Consider the following 27,804-nt stretch of genomic DNA (forward strand, 5'->3'; position numbering starts at 1 on the left):
TTTCAGGAAAATCGATTCAGTAGTTTTATAGATGTAAAATATTTTAAAAAGTATGCGTGGTCAGGTCTTTGGGTCCTAAAAAAGAAGGTAAGGTCGGAGACACAACCACAATTGTCTCGCAAATTAATTTCCAAACTGATACATTCGTAATTATTGTAAATATAGCATTTTAAAAGAAGTTGGGTATAGGGGAAGTGCTCCGCTCCTTCCGAAATTCAACAAAATATGTAGCCTATTTTTCACCGGGGGCCATCCCTGTACATTCAGGAAAATCAGTTCAGTAGTTTTTGTTGAAAAGATTAAAATTGAAAATTGAAAAAATTCTTTGCATAAAACCTAAGTTGGGTTATGGTGAACATTTCAAAAAAAAAAAAATTTTCCAAATCGGTCCAGCCGTTCTCAACTGATGTCAAGTTTCTGATTCCTGGGATAGTACTGAGCAAATAAGGTCTACTAGAGCATATGTCTACTGTTAAAATCGGGCCTCCCGGTTTGGAATTGAAGTTTTTTATCCACTTTTTTTGGATATTGTGGCATATAACAGCAAAATATTGAGATTTTCAATCCAATTCTAAGACAAAAATTTTAGCCAACACAATATTTAAGAACTCTCTAGTACATCGCAAAAGCATTGCAAGGCTCCTTCAGGAAGTTTTGGCCTTAAAATGACACTGTGCTAGAAAGGTTGGCCAGAAAAACAAACCAAAGTATTTTCGTTGTCCACGGAACTCTTGGTCAACTTTTGTAGCACAGTTTCATTTATCGATATATTCCGAAAAAATGTAATGTCTCAAGGCAAAAACTACCTGATGAAGCGTTCCAATGTTTTTGCGATGTACTAGAGAATTCTTTATTATTGTCTGGGCTACAATTATTGTTTTTGTTTTAGTGTTAGATCGAAAATCTCAATGGTTTGCCTGTTTTTTTCCAAAATATCCAAAAAAACGTGGATAAAAAAACTTCAAGTCAGAATCCGGGGGCTAGATTTTCACCGTAGACATATTCTCTAGTAGACATTTTTACTCAGTACAATCCTAGGAATCAGAAACGTGACCAACACATTAAGGTTTTTGTCTGGCAAACTATCGATATTCCAAAACATTGGATATTTTCGATATTTCAAATAAAAATAAGTAAAAAAGTGTTAAGTTCGACCGGGCCGAACTTTTTATCCCCTTCACCATAATATATTCTATGTGGGCTATACCAAAATGTGGACCTATATTGGCAAGTTTTTTGGTCATTGGGAATATCAAATGTCAAATTTCAGCTAATTCGGTCAAAAATGGAGATAAAAGCTTCAAAATACCTTAAATCGGGAGGTACCGTTATACGGGACTTATACTAAATCGTGAACCTATCTTCACCATTTTTGATCTCTTGAAACTGCAAGTGCGAAATTGAAGCCAATTTCGGAGGAAAATGTAGATTAAATCCTCAAAATACATTAAATCGGGTGGTACCGTTATATGGGGGGCTATAACAAAACGTGAACCTATATAGCCCATCTTCGAACGTGACCTGCCTATGGAAAAAGACACTCGGGTGCAAAATTTTAGCGTTCTATCTCAATTATTGCAAACGCTAGAGTGATAACAACAGACTGACAGACGGTCAGATGGACGGTCAGATGGACGGTCAGATGGACGGGCATGGCTAAATCGTCTTATAATTTTATCCTGATCAAGAATATATTTAATTTATAGGGTTGCAAATGATTAGTTCGATGTGTTGCAAACAGAAAAAACCAACTTAATATACCCTACATACTATGGTGGAGGGAATAAAAATCGATAGCTATCGATACTATCGTTAGTTTGTCTTAATCGATAATTTGGAAATAAAAAATGGCGGAAATGTCTATACTTTTGTTAACATTTTGCACAAGTAATTAATTCACAGAAATAAAATTACGATATTGCATTTTTATAAAATAATCGATCTATCGATAGTTTCATCGATTTTTTGCCAGCTCTAGTGTCCAAAGTATTTGTCTTCGGATTAGCTGCAATGCTGTCCAACACGCACTAAAGATTTGACTTATTAATAAGAGAAATGGGTACCACCGTGTTACAAATGGTGTGCACACCCGCCTTGTATGCTGAATACCCGGGTTCGATTCCCAAGCCAGGCAACATCAAATTTTCAACGGTGGCAAAATATCCCTCAATGTAATGTTGGCGAAATATCTCAAGTTTTCAGCCATGTAAAACTTCTCTACAAGTGGTGTCTTAAGACTCGCCTTTCGGACTAGCCGATAAACAGTAAGTTTCAGGCCAGGCAACATCAAATTTTCAACGGTGGCGAAATACCCCTTAGTGTAATGTTGGCGAAATATCCAAACTTTTCAGCCATGTAAAACTTCTCTACAAGTGGTGTCTTAAGACACGCCGTTCGGACTAGCAGATAAACAGTAAGTTTCATATCATTGACCTAATTGGAATCGAGACGCACTCATTGATATGAGAGAATTCTCCCTCGTCGCTTCTGGGATGTTTTTAGAGTAATTAATACTACAATAAGAGAAATTCTGCGTGTTGTGTAATGTTTGCAATATGTGCTGAATTAGTTATCCTTTTCCGAAGTGTGGGGCCATGTTCGACATGTTTATTGGTCCATTGCTGGAACTGTGATTAATTTATATTATTGTATAATATAATGGGGGTCTTTCAAAATCAAAGATTTTATTTGCAAACCAATATATAAAAATTTAAGTTTAATTAACTGAACAGGATAGACCAGTACTTACCTATTTACAATGACGTTAGTGGCACTCTTGCAGATGGAACCTGCAATGACAGATCAAAACTAAAAGTTAATAAAGCGGAGGATATTGGTTTAGCAGTATATAGGATAAATAATAAACAAATTATGCAAAATATCTAATTTCACACTTTGTATACATAGCAATAGCACTTATTTTCAATTTATGTTACAATTCGGTATACTTCTCCAAAAGTTGGAAAAACATCAAATGATCCAATTGATCTTTAATATATTTTGCAAGGTTCATGGCAAAGTCTGATTCATCTAAATAATTGTTTTAGATCCAAAATACATTTGAACGGAATGCGTTTCAGACAATTTCGAGACCATGTCCGTCTGTTCGGTTGCTCCCTCCAGTAACTCCCTCACAAAAGTTCAACATTTTTGTTAAAGTGGAGGTTAATGTCTCTACGAGGATCCGTTGGAAATTTTTTCTAAAGGTACTCCCTGTGGTTCTGTTTACAACAAGTCCGTTTCAACTGATATAGTGATTCATTCAAGGGCCTCACTAAACACATAGTTCTTAGGAAAAAGGATCTTGGTGGTATGGCCAGAATTCGATCTGCCAATGGAAGAAAGTTTCAATTCACTCACGCTCTCTGTCGGCAATGCCACAGATACTTTTTTACTTGTCATACCAAATCCTTATGAATTGTGGAATGTTTTTTAATACAATGTCTATGATCCTTTTGGTTTTTACATTTCCTTCAAAGGTTCATATTATTACGTCAACGTTCGATAAATGAGCCGTAACCAAACTTTTCTAAAATTGTATAATAAATTGACAAATATATTTATTTGTTTTTTTTTTTTTTTTTTGAGATTTAATAGTGGCGAAGTTATCCGGCCACAGAGCACCATAACTACAGTAAATGTGGGCCGAAAATATAGACAAAATATCTGAAATAAAGCGATACCATTGTATGGCGATATACAAAATGGTGGACTGATGTATGTCCATAATATTTGGTGGAAATCACTGAGAACACTAAATATCAATATGGGGGCCATACCTAAACGTTGACCTTTGTCCACAATTTTTGGTCGATACATTGCTTGACCACTGTGAACACTGGGTGTCAATTTACAAATCAGACGGATTTTTATGCTAAAATCGAAAAATTAAGCAATTTTAAATTCCTAAACAGAAAAAAAAACAAAAATGTTAAAAAATATTTTTTTTTTGCCAAAAAAAAAAAAACAAATATTTCACGCTGGTATAAAGAAAAAATTGAAAAATTTAAATTTTAAAAAAATTAGTGTTTAATCGAATCCCCCAACCAAAGAGGACTTAAATTTTTATACCCTCCACCATAATATGGAGCGTATAATTAAATCCGTTTGTAACACATCGAAATATTCATCGGCGACCATATAAGGTATATACATATATTCTTCATCATGTTACAATTTTAAGTCAATATAACCATGTCCGTCTATTCGTCCGTCCGTCTGTTGAAATCAAGATACAGCTCGCAATTTTTAAGATAGAGCTTTGTAATTTGGTATAGAAGTTTCTATTACTCCTAAGATGTTTGGTATTGCCAATGGGCTATATCTGTCCACGTTTTGATATAGTCCCCAAAGAACGGTACCACCCGTAGTGGCTGAAATTTGGTACTTAGTCTTAGTTGGGGGTACAAAACTTTCCCCCAGAAATTTGTCAGCAACAGCAACCCACCCACCCACTAAAATTTTGTATTTGGTCTTCCATATGCAATTTATCGGTATAGGTCCTCGTCTAAGTATAACCCCAATAGAACGGTACCCCCGATTTACAGTATTTTGAAAGTTGTGGCCACATAATCCACCAAAATGGCTTAAATTTGGTATTTTGTCTTCATTTGTGGTATTAAACGTTCCATATGGAATTTGTCGGTATAGGACCACGTCTTCATATAGCCCCATAGAACGTACCTCCCGATTTTCGGTGTTATGAAGGTTGTGGCCTCAATATTCCTCAGAAATGGCTGAAATTTGGTATTTAGTCTTCTTCCCCCCAGAAATTTGTCGGTACAGGTCCACTCTTTAGTATATCCCTCATAGAACGGTACCTCCCTATTTCCGGTATTTTGAAGGTTGAGGCCTAAATATTCCAATTCAATGGCTGATACTTGGTATTTGGTCTTCATTTGTGGTATTAAATGTTTCATATGAAATTTATCGGTATAGGTCTCGCCAATAGGTCTCGTTATGAAGGTTGTGGCCTCAAAAATCCTCAGAAATGGATGAAATTTGGTATTTAGTCTTCTTCCCCCCCAGAAATTTGTCGGTACAGGTCCACTCTTTAGTATATCCCCCATAGAACGGTACCTCCCTATTTCCGGTATTTTGTAGCTTGTGGCCTCAATATTCCAGCGAAATTGTTGAGTATTAAACGTTGGGTATTAAACGTTCAATATGCAATTTGTCCGTGTAAGTCCACGCCTTTATAGCTCCCATAGAACGGTACATCCCGGTATTTTGAAGGTTTTTGCTTCATTATCACACAGAAATGGCTGAAATTTGGTACTTGGTCTTCGTTGGGGGTATAAAACTTTTTCCCGGAAATTGGTTGGTATAGGTCCACGTTTCGATGTGGCCCCCATAGAACGGCACCTCGAGGTTTTCGTAATTCTGAAGGTTGTGACGTCAATATCCCACCGAAAGACTGAAATTTATTATTATGTCTTCCATGTGGTTATGAAATATTCCAGAAGAGAGTTATCAGTATAGGTCCGCGGGTTCCTATATCACCCATAGAAACGTACCTCTTGATTTTCAATAATTTGAAGGTGAAGGAAATTTGTAGGTATGGATCGACGTTTTGATATAGCCCCCATGGAACGGTACTTCCCGAATTTCGGTATTTTGAAGGTTAGCCATATTGTTTTACCGAAGATGCTGAAATTTGGCATTTAGTCGTCTTCGAAAGGAAACTAATTGTTCTATTTTACTTCAATACAACTCGTGGTGGAGGGTATCAAATTGTCGGCCTGGCCGAACTTAACGCTGTTCTTGCTTGTTTTTTTATATCCTTTCCGTAGCTGGCCCTTTGCTAGTATATGCATACATATACATATCGCTCATTTACTCAAAGAGTGACATAACTCAAAAAATGCGTTTTCTAAGTTAGCAATATCTATTTTTTCTACGACTTCTACTTTATATTGTGTCAAGTTTTCATGCTGATATCTCTAAAACTCGACGAGTTACAGCTCCTTTACTACGATTTTCGCATAATTCAAAACAAAAGTTTTTTGAATTTATGAAGCACTTAAACACTTCAAATCATATTTGATCTTGCACAGAAATTTAACACTGATATCTGGCTAGCTTTTTACAAAATATGGTCCAAGTAGTTATTTTAGTTTTTGTATAATAACCTTTTTAAGTTGGGAAGTCAAATTTCAATCACCAACTTAAAACGCGTTTTTCTCGAAAGTCGATTTTTGAGCTGTGTCACTCTTTGAGTATATGAGCGATATAAGCTTAATCGATTATTAAAAACAGGTTTAAAAATTTATTTTAATCTTCAAAATTTGAGATAACCGGATCTATCCTGCAAAATACATATTATTAGCGTGTGCTATTTGTGGTAAATATTTCAGAAGCACCCCATATGTCTACATAAGCAAAACCAATTAGTCAGCCTTGACTAGGTGTTCATGTTTATATTGACCATTTTAAGAAAAGTGGGATTTATTTCCGGCGCTTGATAGTGTTTAAACATCTTCAAATATTTGAGCTGAAATCAACTAATTATAACAAGTGAGCCAAGGCTATAGTGATGTGATACCCTACACCACTACCCCTGTGCATAAGCTTTTGACTGGTAAATTGGGATAGCTTAGCGCCTTTGCTCTGAATGCCTTCATTAATACAGGTAAATTTTTTTGAAACGCATTTAAGTTCATCGTCAGTACAACTCAAATAAAAAAATGGAAAAATGGGATGTACGCCACCTATCAGTATGCTTCTTTCTCTCTGAGACCTCCATCAACTCCCAAAATTGCATGAGAATCCGATCAAAATTCCAACCTGTACACTGTGGTCCCAGCACGCGACATATATACAAAAATCGATGTCTACAAATTATGATTGTAACTATTCAAATCTATCGTAGACACATCAAATACGCCAACCATCGAAAGGCTTCTTTCTCTGTGAGGCCCCTTCAACCCCAAAATGTCGTGAGAATTCGATTAAAATTCCGACCTGTGATCCCACAAAAAAATTAAAAATGGGATGCATTACCGACTATTGTCATATCTCCGTTATTTGGCCACCTACGCCAACCTACTTTGCATCCTTGTAAAGACGGGATTTTCTACTTTCTTAGACTTTGTTTTTGGAAGGTCCCCAACCAAAGCTCTTATATTCGTCATTATTATTAAAATCGCAAAAATGAAAAGTTGGGTTCTATTAGCGGCTATTGCGATATCTTCGTTGTTTGACCATCTACGACAACCTGCGTTACATCGTTGTTAAGGTGATATTTTCTACTTTCATTATCAGGTTTTGTTTATACCCCATATAGAAGCTGAGATATTAGCTTTGAAATAAAATGTTGACTTTTTCTCCAAATAAGTTTTTTTGCCCATTATGCCTTTCGGAAAATATTATAGTATACCTATATGTACATGTATGTAAGTATGTAGATATGGTATGCCAGTCAACAACCTTTACCAACCTATTCTATTTTTTCTTCGACTAAATTCTTGCAGATGACAAAGCTTTTGATAGAAAATCGATTATTTTTTTCTCAATTGAATTTATGATTGGGGATAAAGGGTGTTAAGCTCCTCATAACGTTTGAAATGGCGGCTGATCTCATTAGAATATGAATTGATGATAATTACGACTACAGTAAGCTCTTGAGCTCATAAAGTGCTGTGGCTAAGAGAAAACAGGCTAATGACAAACTCGAGTGAAAGTGAAAGGTTAATGACAAGCATGGGAATATTACTTGAGTAATTAGTTAAAGCGGTTTGAGATGTTTTTTTTTGCTTGTTGCTAGTTGACACAGAAGCAATTGTGTATGTGTGTATGGCTTCCAAGAAGACAGATACTTAAGAGTAAATTATGCGAGACTGTTAATTATGTGTGCATCACAATGTTTAAAACTTAAAGAAAACCGAAGTACACACATATATATGTATGTATGTACCAAGATCTATTTCATTGTGGTATGTAATTACATATCATGTAAATTCATTTCTGTGAAAAATCCTCCAACTTTTCAAAGTAAATTTAAATACTACTCTGAGAATTTCGTAATTTTTTCACACTCCCGTCTTTTCATATTTATATTACCGACATATTCCTTGCCGCCTTTGCCAAAACGTCATTAGATATCTAAGGTCATGACAGTAACAAAACACAGGAGGAAAATCCCCTAACGAAAAGTTGTACACTTTATGCCTTTTAATTTTCATATATTGTTGTTATTTTTTTCCAAATAATTTCATAGAAAAAGTTTCTTCTTTGTTACTTAATATGAAACCTAGAAAATGGGGGAAATGAAAGAATAGATTTTACTACTGTGTGTAGTATAAAACAAAATATATTGCAAAAACTTTAGAAATTTTGAGAAAATGAGTAGAACAAAATAAAAATATTTAATATGGGATTTTGTTGATTTTGTTTTGATGAGGAAAAGATGACTATTGACTTTAATAAATATAAAGTACGGCAAAATTATAGTATTTTTAAGGTTACTTGTTATTTATGTCATACACATATGTAAATATTAAATTTAATAATGATATTATGTTTTTACATAGTTATATCATCCACCTAAGAGGCTATAATTAAATTTCTCATTCCGTTTGTAACACATCGAAATATTCATCGGAGACCCTATCAGGTTAAAATTTTAAGTCGATATAACCATGTCCGTCCGTCTGTTGAAATCAAGATACAGCTCGCAATTTTTAAGATAGAGCTTTGTAGTTTGGTATAGGAGTTCCTATTACTCCTAGGATGTTTGGCATTACAAATTGGCTATATCGGTCCACGTTTTGATATAGCCCCATATAACGGTACCACCCGATTTTCGGCATAGCTGAAATTTGGTACTTAGTCAGTATAGGTCCACGCCTTAGTATAGAGATTGGTACCTCCCTATTTCCGGTTGAAGGTTGTGGCCTCAAAATTCCAGCGAAATGGATGAAATTTGGTATTTGGTCTTCATTTGGGGTATTAAAAGTTGCATATGAAATTTGTCGGTAAAGATCCACGCCTTAGTATCGCTCCCATAGAACGGTAGCTCCATATTTCCAGTATTTTGAAGGTTGCATCAATATTCCACCGAAATGGCTGAAATTTGGTATTTGGTCTTCATTTGGGGCATTAGCCCCCATAGTACGGTACTTCCCGATTTTCGGTATTTTTAATTTTGTGGTCACAGCAACTCACCGAAAGGGCCGAAATCGGGTATTAAGTCTTTGTTGGAAGTAAAAGCCATTTTGACTGAAATTCGTCGGTATAGGTCCACGTTTCGATATAGCCCCAGAGAACGGTACCTCCCGATTTTAGTAATTCTGAAGATTGTGACGTCAATATCCCACCGAAAGACTGCAATTTTTTATTTAGTCTTCTATGTGTTTATGAAATATTCCAGAAGGGAATTATCAGGGTTCCTATATCCCCCATTGAAGCGTACCTCTTGATTTTCGGTGTGTTGAAGGTATTACCGAAATATCGGAAATTTGATATTTAGTCTTCTTTGAGTCTAAAAACCTTTCGGCCAGAAATTTTTAGGTATAGATCGACGTTTTGATATAGCCGGTTCCTCCGGAGTTTCGGTTTTTTCAGGGCTAGCCACATTGTTTAACCAAACTTGCTCAAATTTGGTATTTAGTCTTCTTCATAAACGAAAGCAAAATAATTGTTCCATTTAACTTCAATACAACTCGTGGTTAAGGGTATAACAAGTTCGTCCTGGCCGAACATAACGCCGTTCTTACTTGTTTTTATTTACATTAATGCTTTAAAACTTCCATGCATTTTTACTACTTTTATCAAATAAAGGCATAAATATTTATCTTTCTTAATAACCCATTAACAATACGTGTTAATTGTGATATATACATATGTCATGTTGGGCAGGTTGACTCCAGTGTGTACTCCCTTCCGAAAAGCTCAGCGAAGACTCGATAAAACTCGGCCGCCTTCCTGAAGCCTTAATGGAGCCCGAAAATTTTACTCACGAGCTGATGGTAATGGTAAAGGAACATTCTCCAGCGGAGGAAATGAAGGGAATCTGGTAACTGATAAAGGCAGTTTATTATCTCAATAGAGATTTTTAGCAAGTTTTTGGTATTAAATATTGGCTGCGATAAAGATACCTATGAAACAACTCCAAACGACTGAATTGAAGGTTTACCATCTAACCAAAGTAATATCAGAACTGTATTCAATCGGTTGAAGAAAAATAAGACAACATTAGCTGATTGACTTCCAGCCGAAATGCTCAAGACCGTGACGATATGCTCATAAATGTGCTTGAAAAAAAAAATTCATAACGAAAGGAGACAATACGGTATATTCGAACAACAGCGGGATAACTTCCCTCCCGTCGCCTACAAAAAGTTAACGGTTAAAACCCCTGGTCAAGGAATGAGTTGGGAGCAGCTTTTTCATGGATGCCTGATTCGGATTCGTTTGGTCTCTACCAGGCCGGAGGGATCCCCAGGGCCAATATGGAGAAGGTTCGGTTAGATGCAATGGATTTCGGAAATGGGTGCACCAAAGGGGTTTCTCTGGACTCCATGTGAGGGACTACAACATGGACTAACCTGTGTGAAAACAGCCTCCAGTGCGTGGACCCAAATAACAACGGAACACACATCAATTAACACCGGTCGAAGATGTTTCAATCCCTGTAAATGCATCTCGTTTGGAATTTATAAATTACACAAGCGTCCTATCTCAATTATTCTAAATGTTTATATCAATAACTTACAAACGGTAAAAGTAGTTTAATTTACTCATTCAGTACAGGAAAGTAAGATATATTGAAGATTTTAGTGTCATTTTCCCACCGAAACAACTACAATGGTCGGTGCAGAACCGCATTTTGATATAGGTATTTCAATCCAGGCATGTTATCTCAAAACGAAGATACAATAATACCAAACAGATGTATGAACCTATTTTTATACCCTCCACTATAATATAGAGGGTATAATTAACTTTGTCATTCCGTTTGTAACACATCGAAATATTCATCGGATACCCTAAAAAGTATATATATTCTTGATCAGGGTGAAATTCTAAGTCGATATAACCATCTCCGTCTCTCCGTCCGTCTGTTGAAATCAAGATACAGATACGTATAAAAGTTAATATTACTCTTAGGATGTTTGGTATTACAAATGGGCTATATCGGTCCACTTTTTGATATAGCCCCCATGGAACAGTACCACCCAAATTTCCGCATTTTGAAGGTTTAAGACCCATTATCACACTGAAATGACTGAAATTTGGTACTTAGTCTTCGTTGGGGGTATAAAACATTCCCCTAGAAATTTGTCGGTATAGGTCCACGCTTCATATAGCTCCATAGAACGGTACCTCCCAATATTCGGTATTTTGAAGGTTGTGTCCCAATAATCCATTGAAATGGCTGAAATTTGGTACTTGGACTTCATTTGGGGTATTAAACGTTTCATATGAAATTTGTCGGTATAGGTTCACGCCTTCACATAGCTCCCATAGAAAGTACCACCCGATTTTCATAGAACGGTACATCCCGATATTCGGTATTTTGAAGGTTGTGGCCCCAATATTCCGCAGAAATGGCTGAAATTTTGTATTTAGTCTTCCTTGGGTGTACAAATCTTTCCCCCAGAACCATGCCTGTACAGGTCCACGCCTTAGTATAGCCCCCATTGAACGGTACCTGCCTATTTCCGGTATTTTGGAGGTTGTGGCCTCAATATCCCTACGAAATAACTGAAATTTGGTATTTAGTCATCGTTAGGGTTATAAAACTTTCCACAAACTTTCATTTGGGGTATTAAACGTTCCATATGAAATTTGTCGGTATTGCTCAATGTCTCCATATAGCTCCCATAGAACCCTCCAAATTTCGGTATTTAAAGGTTTTGCTCCAATATTCCACCGAAATGGCTGAAGTTTGGTACTTGGTCTTCGTTCGGGTTATAAATCTTTCTTCCTTGAATTTAGAGAGAAATCTTTTTTATTTTTATCAGTTTTCTAATAAAAGATAGAAAAAAATTTGCACAGTGGGCTTGGGAGAAACTTTTGCGGCTTATTAATAAAAATCAATTTTTACACGGAGGAAAAAACCGCCTCTCTCACATATGTCCCAAACATACACTGCCGCTGACTTGAATAGAACCCCCTGCAAAATTGTTTTCAACACAATTTTATAAACTTTTGTACAGTTCGAGCCATCAAAAATTAAATTTTTAAACAGAAATGCGGATATCCTGGAGGGGCCGTCGTATTCTACAGTGGTTAATATTCTCTAAAATGTATTGGAAAGACTTATGCGTAAAATATACGACTAAAGGAGACAGTACGCTTCCAAAAATAAACTTCTTGAAAGAAAAAGCAAGCTTTGTTAGGTATTATACCTGATTGATTTAAAGAATCCTTGCCAAAGCATGATATACGGGTGTATCCTTAATCAGGAGGGATATACTTTTACTGAATATTACTGAAAGTACTTCGTTTCGTTCTGAGAGCAAGGGAGCGTAAATTTCAATGTGAATCACATTGAAATGTATGCTCACTTGCTCTCAGTAAGCGCTCACTGGCTATTTCAAATATATACACATATTTATAAATTGTTGTGGTTTATTGAAAGGCATAAAAAAGCAGCAACAGACACATAGGTACATAAAAAATTCCAAAGAAATACATAACAGACTTTAATAAAAGAAAAACTGAATGAAATTATCTATAAAAAGTCGCACTTTTAAAAAGAAAAAAATATGTAGAAACATCGTTGAACGGTTCTCCTTAGCAGTGAAATAAAACACATCTTCCTAAAAGTTGAAATCATCAGGGAATCGGCATCTGGAATCAAATGATTACATAATGTAATAAATAGGTACATTCATATTTCAAATATACATATACTAGCAAAATGCCCGCTACTTCGTATGCGGAAAGGATATAAAAAAACAAATAAACAATATATAATATGGAAATGACAAACACTGAAAATTTGGTCGCACTTAGTACTGTACGTACCCCTTAAGTTCGATTTTCAAAAAGATCAGCCGTATCTCACCCTTACACATTAACAGCGAGATCAACGTTGCACACCAATACACACCCTAACTCCAAAAAATAAAAATTCCAGCTCTGTCCTTACACCCAAAAACAAATTGAGTACCATTAAGTAATTTTCGTATACTTATGGTACATATTTCGACTACATATCTCAGCCATACACGGACATTAATACAAAATAATTACAGTAAATTCCATAATAATTACAGTAATTCCAAATCTCAAGATTCCAGCTGTATCCGTTCGTCCAATTCCAAATTGTACCAAACTTAGTATCAAGTCGAACTCTTCGTACCCATAAGTAAGATTTTCCAGAACTACCTCAATCCTTCACTTTAGTAGTAATCTTACTTCCAAATTTCAGGATTCAAACTCTATCCGTTAAATCAAATTAAAATTGTACTAAATTTAGAACAATTTAGAATTTTCGTACCAATTTTCAAAACTTCCTCAACGCAACAGGGCTACAATAATCATACTTTCAAATTGCAGGATTCCACCGCTATCCGTTCACCTACAGTGGCGGCCAGCTAATTAGGGACACACTTTTGTTTTTTTCAATCCTTCGATTTTTGTACTTTGTAATAAAAAATGCATTGTTTTTTTATTTTTATACCATTGTGGCATATGTAAACTTTTATTAAGACAAAAAAGAAAAATAAAATTCTTTCAATTCCTATTTAAAAAAAATAAATACAAAATTTTGCCGATTTTTGCCTGGCCAGCTAATTAAGGACACTTCACGTTTTTGTAAAACAATTGAGGAACAGCTTAAAAAATTTTGATGATACCGTGTAATTCTTTTCGTATATTGGTTTTAGACTAATATTTAGTTGGATAACCTTTGGCCTCAAGCACAGCTATGCATCTGCGAGGGAGACTCTCTACAAGATGTTGACATCTTTCAACTGGGATATTTTTCCAAATATTTTCCACAGTATGGAATAATTCATTTGCATTCTTGGTTGTTTTTTGTTCTAGAGCTCTCTCTACATCTGCCCAAAGGTTTTCGATTGGGTTTAAGTCCGGACTTTGGGCAGGCCAGGTTAAAACATTTACATTTTCACTCGAAAACCAGGATCTCACCAATCTAGACGTGTGTTTAGGGTCGTTATCCTGCATAAATATGAATGGAGATGGCAAGAAATCAACGCAAAAGGTTTCATTGTAGTCTCCAAGATATTCCTATACACATATTGGTCCATTTTCCCAGTGATTCTGCAGATCGGGCCCACACCATACCACGAAAAAGCAGCCCAAACCATAATATTGCCACCTCCGTGTTTAATGGTCTTCAAGGTATACCGAGGATCAAGTGCTTTGTTTGTAGGTCGGCGCACATACCTCTTACCATCCGATCCAAACAAATTAAACTTAGATTCATCACTCCATAAGACCTGTTTCCAAAATTCTATTGGCTTTTCGTAATGCTCCTTTGCAAAATCAATTCGACATTTTAAATTTTTTTGAGAAACATGTGGTTTTTTTCTCGCTATGCACCCACGAAGCCCTGACTCTTGGAGTCGACGTCTTATGGTACGAGCCGATATTTCATTAGCAATTTCGGGGATTATATCTCTCATAATTTGCTTTGAAGTAAAAAATGGATTGGCCTTGCTTATTCTTACAATTTTGCGGTCTTCTGCTGCTGTCGTTTTTCTTGCCCGAATAGCCCTTTTTACGTTTTGAACGGTTCCGTTACTTCGAAAGTGCTCAATAGCATTGTGAACCATAGTTTTTGAACATAAAAGTTCTTCAGCAATGCGTCGAATGGATTTGTTTTCTTTCACGTGTTTGCAAATTATAATTTTCCGTATTTCTGGAGTGCAGCTCTTATTCCGACCCATTTTTTTCTATAAAAAATTGATGCTGTTTATTCTCTTATACTTTATTTTCATCATGTGTAATACTCACATTTTTTAATTTAACTTTTTTCTGCTAAAATTCAAAAGAATTCGCTACTGTCCCTAATTAGGTGACCATGCCTTAAGAACTCTATTTTTCGACTGTTTTGACAATCACCCTCTTGCGAAAGAAAACAGTAACTTTGAGTGACTTCTAATTATAGATTATGGTTGAGCACAGTTAGGAGGTCCCGTTACAATTTATAGTTGAGGAAAAAAGTGCGTGGAGAGTATAACAACAAATGCTGCAATATTGAATATTACATTTTTTTGAGTTGTCCCTAATTAGCTGGCCGCCACTGTACATACAAATTGTACTAAATTTAGTACCATTTAGTGCTTTTCGTAACCATAAGTTTGCTTTTTCAAAACAATCTGAATCCTACTCTTCGACTGTAATCGTAATTCCAAATTTCAGGATTCCAGCTCTATTAATTCACCCGAATCCAAATTGTATCAAATTTAGTACCATTTCTTTCCCAAACAAAAATTTCAGGATTCCAGCTCTACCCGTTCACCCAAATCCATATTGTACCATATTTAGTACCATGTAGTACTTCTCGTACCCATACGTACGACTTTTCAAAATTTCCTCAATACTACACTCCTACAGTAATCTTAATTTCTAATTCCAACACTATCCGTTTACTAAAATTCAAATTGTACCAAATTTAGTGCTTTCTGTACCCATAAGTACGAATTTCCAAAACTACCTCAATTCTACTGTCCGGCAGTAATCTTACTTCCAAATTTCAGAATTCCAGCTCCATCCGTTCATCCAAATCCAAATTGTAACAAATTTAGTACCATTTAGTACTTTTCGTACCCAAAGGTGCGATTTTCCAAAACTATCTCAATCCTACACCCCTACAGTAATCTTAATTCAAAACTTTAGGATTCCAGCTCTATCCGTTCACCCAAATCCAAATTTATTACTGCTCGTAATCATAAATACGAACTTCCAAAACCATTTCCTTATTTCAACGCCATTTCCCAACCTTGATTCCCATACCAAATTTGAAGATTCTAGCTTTATCCATTAAAAATATGCAATTGGCTCCAAATTTAGAAACTTTTAGTACTTTTCGTACACTTATAGGTCGAGTTTCTAAATAGCCTTTGGTACATCTTCCTAACTCTCCATCAATGACCACTCGTTCAAAATTTTAGAATTCTAGCTCTTCGCGTTTGCCTAATACAATGGATTCCATATTTAGTACACTTTAGCACTTTTCGTACCTTTCTACGACGAATTTCCAAAAACCCCTTTACCAAAAACAAATTGTACCCAATTCTGTACAATTCGATTTTCCAAAACAACCTTAATCCTTCACTTCAACAGTAACCATAATTCCAAATAACAGGATTCCAGCGCTATCCGTGCACTCAAATCCAAGTTGTACCATTTGGTACATTTCGTACCCATAAGTACGAATTTCAAAAACTACTTCCATCTCAATCCTATACTCCAACAGCAGTCTGACCAAATTCCAGGATTCCAGCTCTATCCGTTCCCCCAAATCCAAATTGTACCACAGGTAGTACCACTTAGTACTTTTCGTACCCTTACTACCTCAGTCCAACACTCCAATAGTAATCCTAATTTCAAATTTCAGGACTCAAACACTATCCGTCACCCAAATCCAAATTATACCTCTATAGCCTACCGCGAACGGGTTGCAAATTCTAACTCTTTCCGTTTACAAAAATTCATACTTTAAATTAAAATAAATAAAATTAAAATACTTAAAATTCAGGATTCCAGTTTTATCCGTTCACTTAAATCCAAATTGTAATAAATTTAGTACCATTTAGTACTTTTCGTACACATAAATACGAATTTCCAAAATTTCCCCAATCCTATGATCCAACAGTAATCTCAATTTCAAATTTCAGGATTCCAGCTTTGTCCGTTCACTCGAATCCCTATTGTACCAAATTTAGTACTTTTCGAACACATAAGTACGAATTTCCAAAACCACACTCATATCTCAGTCCTACACTTCACAGTAATCTTAATTCCAAATTTAAGGTTTCCAGCTACATACATACGTTCACCCAAATCAAAATTGTACTAAATTTAGTACCATTTAGTACTTTTCGTACCCATAAGTACGAATTTTCAAAACTACCTCAATTCTACACCCCACCAGTAATCTCAATTCCAAATTTCGAGATTCCAACTATATCCGTTCACCCAAATCCCCATTGTCCCAAATTTAGTACCATTTAGTACTTTTCATTCACATAAGTAAGAATTTCCAAAACTTCCCCAGTCCTACACTCCAACAGTAATATCAATTCCAAATTTCAGGAATCCAGCTCTATCCGTTCACTCAAATCCAAATTGTACTAAATTTAGTACCAATTATTACTTTTCGTACACTCAAGTTTCCAAAAACCCTTTGGTGCATCTTTCTTACTCTTCATCAGTGATCCTCAGTCCAAATTTGAGGAATCAAGCCCTATCCGTTCACCCAAATCGAAACTGTACCAAATTTAGTTCTATTTAGTATTTTTCGTACCCTATGTACGAATTTCCAAAACTTCCACAATATTAAACTCCACCAGTAATCTCAGTTCCAAATTTAGAGATTCCAGCGCTATCCGTTCACCCAAATCCCCATTATACAAAATTTAGTTCCATTTAGTACTTTCCGTACACATAAGTACTAATTTCAAAACCATCCTCATATCTCAATCCTACACTTCAACAGTAATATTAATTCCAAATTTCAGGTTTCCAGCTCTATCCGTTCATTCAAATCCAAATTGTACTAAATTTAGTACCATTTAGTACTTTTCGTACCCATAAGTACTAATTTTCAAAACTACCTCAATCCAACACCCCACCAGTAATCTCAATTCCAAATTTCGAGATTCCAGCTATTATCCGTTCACCCAAATCCCCATTGTATCAAATTTAGTACCATTTAGTACTTTTCATACACATAAGTACGAATTTCCAAAAGTTCTTCAATCCTACACTCCAACAGTAATCTCAATCCCAAATATCAGGATTCTAGCTCTATCCGTTCACCCAAATCCCTATTGTACCAAATTTAGTACTATTTAGTACTTTTCGTACACATAAGCACGAATTTCCAAAACTACCCTCATATCTCAATCCTACACTACAACAGTAACCTTAATTCCAAATTTCAGGTTTCCAGCTCTTTACGTTCACCCAAATCTAAATTGTACTAAATTTAGTACCATTTAGTACTTTTCGTACACATGATTGGTAATTTTCCAAACCATTTCCTTTTAGAAGCACCACTTCCCAACCTTGATTTCCATACCAAATTCCTATATTCCTGGGGCCTATTATTGATTTCATTAATTATTTAGCGATTTCTTCAAATTACAGATTTTGAAATTGAAAATTGAATAGTTATGACTGTACATCTCCATATACGATAAAATTCTTAATTGCAAATAAATCGTGGTAATATGCACAATTCTATTGCACTTTCATTGATTTGCAAACATTTAGTTATTACCAAAAAGTCAGGTACATACAGTTTTTAGTTGTTGTTATTTCTGGCCGATTTCTGAATTTATTCCCCTAAAGTTGTCTTCAACAGCAACTCATTTGTTCATTTGCGTAATTGATGTCACCAACTGCGACATCTGTTGCAATGGAAGATAACAAATGTCTTGTCTTTCTATTATTTAGTGGTTTACGATAAAATAAGTGCGCCTAGAAGTAAACTACAAAATTTGAAATTATGTCTGATCTCTTACGATATCAAGAAGTTATAGCATTGTTAATTTGACACATGTCTTGCAGAGGGCCAACTAAGAGAATAAGTACGTAATAGTAATGAAAAATAAGGATTTTTGTTGTTGTTATTTTTTGTGGTTCCAGGACGAATTTTCTAAAACCCGGCCTTATCTCGCACATTTGCATCAACAGTGACCCACTGGTAAAATTTCAAGCTCCTAGCTTTAGCCGTTTTGGCTGGGCGTTGATGATGAGTCAGTCAGTCAGTCAGTCAGTCAGTCAGTCAGTCAATCACTTATCACCAAGCTCATTTATATATATAGATATGTATATGAAAATAATTACCAATATTAAATGTTCTTCCTTGTCCACCTTCACCTTTTTAATTCAATTATTAAATGTACTGGCTATTTAATTTACTAAAAATCACAATTTCTTTAAGAAAAGACAAAACACTGATTTAGTCACTCAATTTACCGTTTTTACTCAACGATTGTATTTAGAGAACTGAAGAAAAAAAAACACCATAATTAATACAATTTTTTTCTTTTCCTCTTCGCTTGCTACGTTGGCTATTGCGTCTCCTATTACATCATACACACAGCTCTTTATTATGAAACAGCATTCCGCAGTCGCGAGAGCCCTGTTGTTACTCTCTTTGACAAAAAACCTCTCTCCAACCATAAAAAATATGTTCTAACATAAAAAATATGTTGGTACCTAAACAAATAAAATTGGATATGTTACAAAATGTTGCAAACATATATTTGTTTGAACACAAACAAATTATGTTTGGATCCAAACATATATTTGTTTGCAATCAGTACCAAACAAATATTGAGTCCTATTTAGTAGTGGAATTCAAATAAATGCTATTTTTTCTTAATTTTTTAAAAATTGTCAATACAATTTTACCTTTATTCCGTTTATGTGAAACATTTTTTTTTACCAAAAAAATAAAAAAAATATTTTTTTTTACATTTGTTTTGTGTTTTTTAGCTCATTACCTTTAAATGCAGCTACCCAGGTGACACCACGGGAAGGTTAGTGTCCACTTGGGATGAAAGAGGAACCAAGAAAAGTCGTGGATTTTACAATGTCGGCGTCGTGATTTTGTATCTTTTAACCCCTACGTCACAATTTTCTTGAAGCAGGGCTCCACAGATTGTTTTCCAAAACAATGGAAATAAAATTTTCTTCCAAAATTTTTTTAGATTATATGAAAAATTCTGCTGATCAATATTAACAATTAACGAACTTCGTTACATTATTCCTATTATCCTATATCCCTATTTAACTAAGATTCAATTTAGATTTATGTACTGTCGTCTAGATTATTACAGAACAATTAATAAAAATTGTCTTTTATGTAAATAATGTTAATTTTAAGAGTTATTTTCCTGTTTGGATAATAAAATTAAATACACTCACGGGGGGCTTTAAAATTTACTATATAACCCATCAAAATAAATTGTCTAATTCCATTTAAAACAAAAAATCTACGTGTTTCCATTCAACAATTTATGTAAATTTAATTTATTTTTAATATCCAACAACAAATTTTAGGTTATCTACAAAAACAAACGCTGAATAATCTACATTCGTTAAGTTTTATTTCCACGTATAAATCGTTGTTCAGATAACGCCAAAAAATAGCTACAGCAACAATACAAACAAAAAAACGAAAAGATATCAGATATGGGAGGTTATTGCAATCATAAAACAAATTCGCCAACATTTGCACAACTGCAAATGTCAGACTTTGGCTTTCTGTTTGCCAGACGCATTTTCTTTTCTGCAGCATTGCTTTCGGGGTCATAAAAGAGGGAAGAAAACACAACAACTAACAAGGAGACAAATTTCATGATTCCTTTTTATTGCCGCGCGTATTAATTTTCTTTTGGTTGTTCTTCGCAGCTTCTTTTTGACAATGTTTGTTGTTGTTCTCTCAGAGTTTTGCTGTTACTGCTGCTGTTGTTCATCCTCCTCCTGTAGAGTGCCATAAACACGATAAAGGTCATAAGACAAACATTGTTGCAACAACGACAATAACAACAGCAACAGTACGCTTCATAAGATTTATGTTTGCCTTAAGAATATTATCGTATTTGTAATAAACCAAATACGAATTCATTTGTTTTTTTTTTTTTGCAATTTTTGTGCAAACGGATTTACACTCAAAGAAATGAAAGAAGGCCAAGATAGATGGTAAAAGGTACGGCGTTAGTTGAAGCTGTGATTTTATTCACAACAATTCGCAAGATACATAAATAAATACGCGATTCATCAAAACCCAAAGAGTGAAATCATTTGCTATTTTTTGACCATGGGGGAGTATCAAATTATGTTGTTGTAACAGTGTCTATTATTGTGTGTTTGCGTGTTCGTTCTTCTGCTCAATCTGGCTCTGGATCTATCTTAAGTTCCAGGAAAGTGGCTGCTTCGTTGGGATGTAACCACAGATCCACTGGAGTAAGATGAGTAAGTTTGGCAGGGCAGTTGAAAAGGTGCAGTGTGTCGTGCGGACCCATGCCGCATACTGTGCAGATGTTTTGCACGATACTTGCCTAATAGGAATTTAAGCGGCTGCAATATCCTGAGCGTAGTTGAGCGAAAACTACTCTGGTTTATCGTGGAAGCTGACGCGTCTCAGCTGCGATATATGGGGGATGTACTCCGAAGATTTTATTCACACGATATTTGCTTATGGCCTTAGCAACTGCATCCGTGTGAATACTATTTAAACATACTTGATATGCCTATTGATCTAGGTGTTCTCTGCTATATTGTTGGACCTCCCTCTCTAGAGCATGAATATCCTTCCTGATATGCCTGGGTTTGTCGGGCCTAGCCAGCAGATGTTGATTGGGATGGCTCTCACGGTAACATCCGAGCAAGTACTGCAACGAAAGCATCTCATTGTGTTGCTGTACTGGAAGAATCTTTGCCTCCTCATGTAGAGTGTCCACTGAAAACTTAAGGAGGCAACCTGTTGCTGTTCTCAGGGCGGCATTCTGACAAGTTTGAATCTCTTTCCAACGCGTATCAACTAAATTCGGGGAGCAAACTGGCGCCACATAGATTATCACAGACCGACCTATCGTATTATGTGTTGTCAACAAGGTTTCCTTATCTGCACCCCAAGTGCTGTCGGCTAGGGACTTAAGGACCTTGTTTCTGCATTTTAGTTTGTCGCAGATAGCTGCGGCATGCGCGGACGACCCTTAGAATTTTGGGGCAGTTTGTGGTAGGAATTCTGCTACCATCGACCACGACATTCAACACTCTTATATACTGCGCCGTCCATGTGGCGAACAGAGTGGCGGATATATGCATATTCCTCGCGTCGAAAAAGGTGGTAAGATCGGTTAAATAGGAGTTCAGTCTCTCACAGATGTCATCAGGGAAGGTACTGGACGCCAGAATCGTGCAATCATTCGCATACCTTACGATCTAGTTGCCGTCTTTACCTTTACAGGAGAGGTAAAGAATAAACAGTTCCGAAGATATCACCTAGGGGAACTCCCAATTTCCCTCCACGGGGTTTGGGCTTCTTGTTCCTGAATTCCACGAACGACTGGCGTCCACACATATAATTGATTATCCAACGTTTCGGACTTGGCCGGAAGGTTGTCTGCTGAATGTCCTCAAACAGCGTGGAGTACCTGAGTGTATCAAAAGCTTTTGATAAGTCAAGCGCCACCATCACCGTTCTATCACACGGCCTTTCCTGGTTGAGTCCTCGACAAATGTATGTGGAGATGGAGTGCCGCGCTATTTTCGTGCTGTTCTGCTTACGGAATCCATACTGGTGATCGGCAAGTAGATAGCTATTTCAGATGCTGGGGAGGACTAAGGCCTCAAAAGTCTTTGCTACAGGCGACAAAAGCGAAATCGTCCTGTACGATTCACTTTTCCTGGCATCCTCGCTTGGCTTCAATAGCGGGACCAACCTGCCCATTTTCCAAACTTCGGGAACAATGAGGGTGGGTACCGACAGGTTGAGAGTTTTAGTGAGATTCTCCACTCCCGGCTCATCCAGCTGCTTCAGCATTACCATGGAGATTCCATCAGGGCCCAACGCTTTGGATGATTTAGCGTTCCTGATGGCAATCGCAACATCATCCATAAACTGTGGTGGTTCATCTTCGGCCGGAAGAAATCTGATGCGATGTAGTACTCTTCTCTTTGCTCCGTCACTCCCGGTTTCGATTGAAATAACTTGCCCACCTCTTCGGTTCAGTCAACGTAACGTCGCCAAACGTGACTGAGGTCCTATCTTCCATCCTTCCGGGGTTCGAAAGATACTTAACCATTGCCCACAAATCATTTAAACCGGCACCAATATTGCAGACGATTTAACCACTTGTTCCGCTTATGCTCGCCGACCAGCCGGTTAATTTCCAGTGTCAACTCCCTGACTCTGGGGTTGGCTCGACGAAGCTTATCACGCTCATTTGCTAATACGGTCGCCTTTGCAGGAAAATTTGGTCTTACTTCGGGTATTCGAGCAGCAGGTATATGGCGAGCGGCTGCAGCGGTGATGATGTCTCGGAACGTCCTTTCCGCTACCCGAACAACAGAAGGACTGGGCAGTTCTCTGAATCGGTTATTGGTGAAATCTCTGAAACATGGCAAATCACCTTTCTTATGATTGACGAATGTGCGGCGTTCAGAGGTGATGAAATCGGGTGGTCTGCTTATGGAGACAATTGTGGGAAGACGGTCTGACCTAAGGGAAATGACGGACTGCCAGGTAATGTAATTTTTCAAACCCGGTGGTTATGACTGGCGAACTGTGACACTCACCTCTAATTCTGTTAGGGGTGTCCTCATTGACCGAGCAAAACGTAGAGTTATCAATCTGCTCAGCCAGCGCTGTACCCCTCTGGTCGTTTCCGAGGGCCGAATGCCACATCTCATGATTCGCATTAAAGTCACCCAAGACCAGACGATTATGACTTTCCAAATCTTGCTAATGTTAGGCTTGAACAGACTGGTGCAAAAGGAAAGCTAGTCCCCACCTCCACTTCTGGTGCGATCCTTCCCTTATACCATCACAACGCTGTAAGCTGCAGTTGTTGTTGAGCTTGGTTTCCTGCACCACCGCGACCTTGATCTTCTTCGTATTCATAAATTTCACTATTTCTTCGATCTTACCTCGGAGTAAGATGCAATGCAAAACAAAATTGCAAAAAGGAAGCATTTTCTGGGATTGGAACAATAACGGCTGGTGTTAAATGCTGCGCGTGCGGTTGCTGTTGGGGGGACTGCGAGGGACTTTCGTAATCTTACAACGAAGGAGTTTCGTAATCTGACAACAACTCACTCGGGGCTGAGTTTTCTTCCGTCTCGGCACGGACCAAAAGAATCCGAAGCAGGCATTCCAACACAGAAAAACGAAACAAATACAAACACCTGTACATTGAGGTGGAACGTTTATGTTGTGTGATTCCTGTGCGAGAGAACCCATTGCCGTGGGATTGAAGTGTCAAATTATCCGTGTTCTAGGCCAAAATGCTGCCAGTAGATCATCTTGACAATCAGATATAAAGAGATATACAAATATCTACGTAGTTGAATTTTATATGGAAAACTTTTTGGTTCATTGGAACAATATCTCCAAGGAGCTTTTTCAGTTTTCACAAATAGGGTGAAACTTTGGTTAAATACAAAAGTATTCATAACTCATAACTAATGTGAATCATGTATTTCCCTCGACAAATTCCACATTGCATGACTACTTTCGATCTCTATGTAAACTAAACACCTTGTATACAACATTTTATTTTTAGTGTACCAAACTTGATATTTGGGGTTTTAATGCGTTTTCTACTGATTTTGTTGATGACAACTTATTAAAACAAAAACAAAACAACAACAAAATGGAAGCTCATGGAAATTTCATTCGACATCAAAGAGAATTTAGAATTACATATCATGGGGGTATATTTCAGTTTTAATCAAGCTTCATCATCGTCATCATCATTGTCATCGCAGTCAACAACATCAACAGCAGCTTTGTTACAACGATGGAAATCTTGCTGCTGGTGTTCTGTTGGGATTTTACTATCATCGGCTGCAGACGTTTTACATTGTAAAATGTCACAAACTTGTTTTCCGTATTTTTTGTTCGGTGTTTTATTTAGTTTTTTCCTATTGTTTTTCCCGGTTGGTTCCTTTGTTTTAATAAATAAATTCTATTTAGGAATTTAAGTGAAAGTTTGTTGTTCAAATTTTATTTGCATAAAATCTTTTGTGAATATTTAAATTGACTTGGAAAATTGTCGGTACTGAGAAGCGCCACTGAGAAACGAATGTTGTCATAGAACATTTTTGTTGTTTTCTATAAATGTCATTGTCATCGTTTGCAAGGACACTGAATTTTTTACATTTTTATACTCTCCACCATAAGATGGTTGGTTATTGATTCTCCTTCAAGTTGATTCGATGACGAAAATAGACACAAAGGTCAAAGAAGTTCAATGTGACATTTGATGGCGGTTTTCAATATTTTATTGGGTTTTAGAAATCAAAGAAAGCGAAAAAAAATTGAACAATTATTTTGGAAGTTACATTTATTATACAATTAGAAGAACTGAAGTATTAATAAGTAAAAAAGCGTTAAGTTCGTCCGGGCCGAACTTTTCATACCCTTCACCATAAAATATTCTGAACTAAAATGGAATAATTAGTTTTCATTCCTGTTCCCAACTTTAAATGGGTACGTTAAACTGTCAGATAATGTACATAAAATGCTTCATTCGGGAGGCCCTTTTTTATGGTGCCTATATCTAACTATGTATGTTGACATTTTTGGTGGGCGAGAAATTGGGAGATACTGTTATATAGGGGTTATAATAAAACATGGACCTATGTTGACAAATTTTGATGGCAGCCTTTAATGTCAAATAACTCCTAATTCGGTTAAAAATTTTAGCTAGAATCCTCAAAATACCGAAAATCGGTACATAACATTAACAGCTAGTTCGGAGGTATGTGGGCTATACGAAAATATGAACTTAAATGAACAATTTTTGTTGGAGAATTTTTATTGGCTTTTAAATTTCAAATTACAAAAAGTTCGTCCAAAAAATAAAACTAAGGTACGGAAAATCGGGAGGTTTGTTTTGGGGCTATACCAAAACATGGACCTACGTGGTTAAACATTTTAAGTCAAATCCTCAAAGTACCGAAAATCGGGAAGTATCGTTATATTGGGGCTATGTTGAAAATTGTTGATGCAGATGTGTGGTGACCACTACAACCTTCAAATGTCAAATTGCAGATAGTTCGGTTAAAAATTGTAGCTAAAATTGCCAATAACGGAAAATTGGGAGATATCGTTGAATGGGAGCTATATCCGAACATGGACCTATGTTGACAATTTTTTATGGAGAGGCGTGACCACTAAGAACTTCAAATGTCAAATTACTGCTATTTCGGTTTAATATAGTAGCTAAAATCATCAAATTACTGAAAATCGGGAGGTCATTTTATATGGGAGCTTTATCAATACATCGACCTTTCTTAACAATTTTTGGTGGAGAGGTGTGGTGACCACTAAGAATTTCAAATGTCAAATGTTCAAATTACAGATAATTCGGTTAAAACTTGTAGGTAGAATTCTCAAAATACCGAAAATCCGTTATATGGGGATACCGAAATCCCTTATACCGAGGTACCGTTATATGGGGCTATACCAAAATATGGACCTACGTTCATAATTATTTCGAATGTAAGTTTTTTGGTCACTATGAACCCTAAATATCAAATTATAGCTAATTCGGTCTAGAAATGTGAATTTAAACGTCAAAATACCTGAAATCAGGCGGTAACGTTATATGGGGGCTATTCCAAAATATGGACATATGTCCACTAGTTATATAAATTTACTGACATTTAAGAACCCTAAATGTCAATTTATAGCTAAATCGGTCTGAAAATGTAACTAAAAACGTCAAAATGCCATAAATGGGGGCTATACCAAAACGTGGACCTATGTCCACAACTTTTGTTATATACGTTTATTTACACTTAAGAACCCTAAATGTCAAATTATAGCTTAATCGACCTGAAAATGTAGCTAAAAACGTCGAAATACCGTAAATTGGGGGGCACCGTTTTATGGGGGCTATACCAAAACGTGGACCGCTATTGCCCACCATCGAACATGACCTGCCTACAAACAAAAGACGCATTTTCCCAAAATTTCAGACAATTTTGGTGGAGAGATGTGGTGACCACTAAGAACTTCAAATGTCAAATGTTCAAATTACAGCTAATTCGGTTAAAACTTGTAGGTAAAAATCTCAAAATACCGAAAATCAGGAGGTACCGTTATATGGGGCTATACCAAAACATGTACCTATGTTCATAATGTTTTCGAATATAAGTTTTTTGTCACTAAGAACCCTAAATATCAAATTATAGCTAATTCGGTCTAGAAATGCGGCTTAAATCGGCTATTCCAAAACATTGATTTACGTCCACTAGTTTTGTTATATAAGTTTATTGACACTTAAGAACCCTAAATGTCAAATTATAGCTAAATCGGTCTGAAAATGTAGATAAAAACGTCAAAATACCGTAAATCGGGGGGTACCGTTATATGGGGGCTATACCAAAACGTGGACCTATGTCCACAACTTTTGTTATATAAGTTTATTGACACTTGAGAACCCTAAATGTTAAATTATAGCTACATCGGTCTGAAAATGTAGCTAAAAACGTCAAAATACCGTAAATCGGGGGGTACCGTTATATGGGGGCTATACCAAAACGTGGACCTATGTCCACAACTTTTGTTATATAAGTTTATTGACACTTGAGAACCCTAAATGTCAAATTATAGCTAAATCGGTCTGAAAATGTAGCTAAAAACGGCAAAATACCGTAAATCGGGGGGTACCGTTATATGGGGGCTATACCAAAACATGGACCGATATAGCCCATCATCGAACTTGACCTGCCTGCAAACAAAAGACGAATTTTCCCAAAATTTCTGCGTTCTATCTCCATTTTTGCGGACTTGCACAGATCGACTCAGAATTTTACCCTGATCAAGAATATATATCTAATATATAAAAGGAAATGTGTGTATGTTAGTATGTTTGTTTGTTTGTATGTTTGTATGTTTGTATGTTCCGAATAGAC

At 36.3% G+C, this 27,804-nt stretch overlaps 1 protein-coding gene across 2 annotated transcripts in view; it reads right to left on the minus strand.

Moving 5' to 3' along the window:
* Nucleotides 1-27,804, minus strand: part of 5-HT1A (5-hydroxytryptamine (serotonin) receptor 1A) — an 891,027-nt gene that overhangs the window by 664,561 nt on the left and 198,662 nt on the right. For both annotated transcript variants that reach the window (XM_073988641.1, XM_073988640.1), the window contains exon 3: nucleotides 2,750-2,808. The gene's annotated coding sequence lies outside the window, so the exon portion shown is untranslated. The remainder of the gene's footprint in view (nucleotides 1-2,749; nucleotides 2,809-27,804) is intronic.

The sequence above is a fragment of the Musca autumnalis genome, unplaced genomic scaffold, assembly GCF_047663935.1.
Source record: "Musca autumnalis isolate F117 unplaced genomic scaffold, ASM4766393v1 scaffold_5, whole genome shotgun sequence".
NCBI classification, from domain to species: Eukaryota; Metazoa; Arthropoda; class Insecta; order Diptera; family Muscidae; genus Musca; species Musca autumnalis.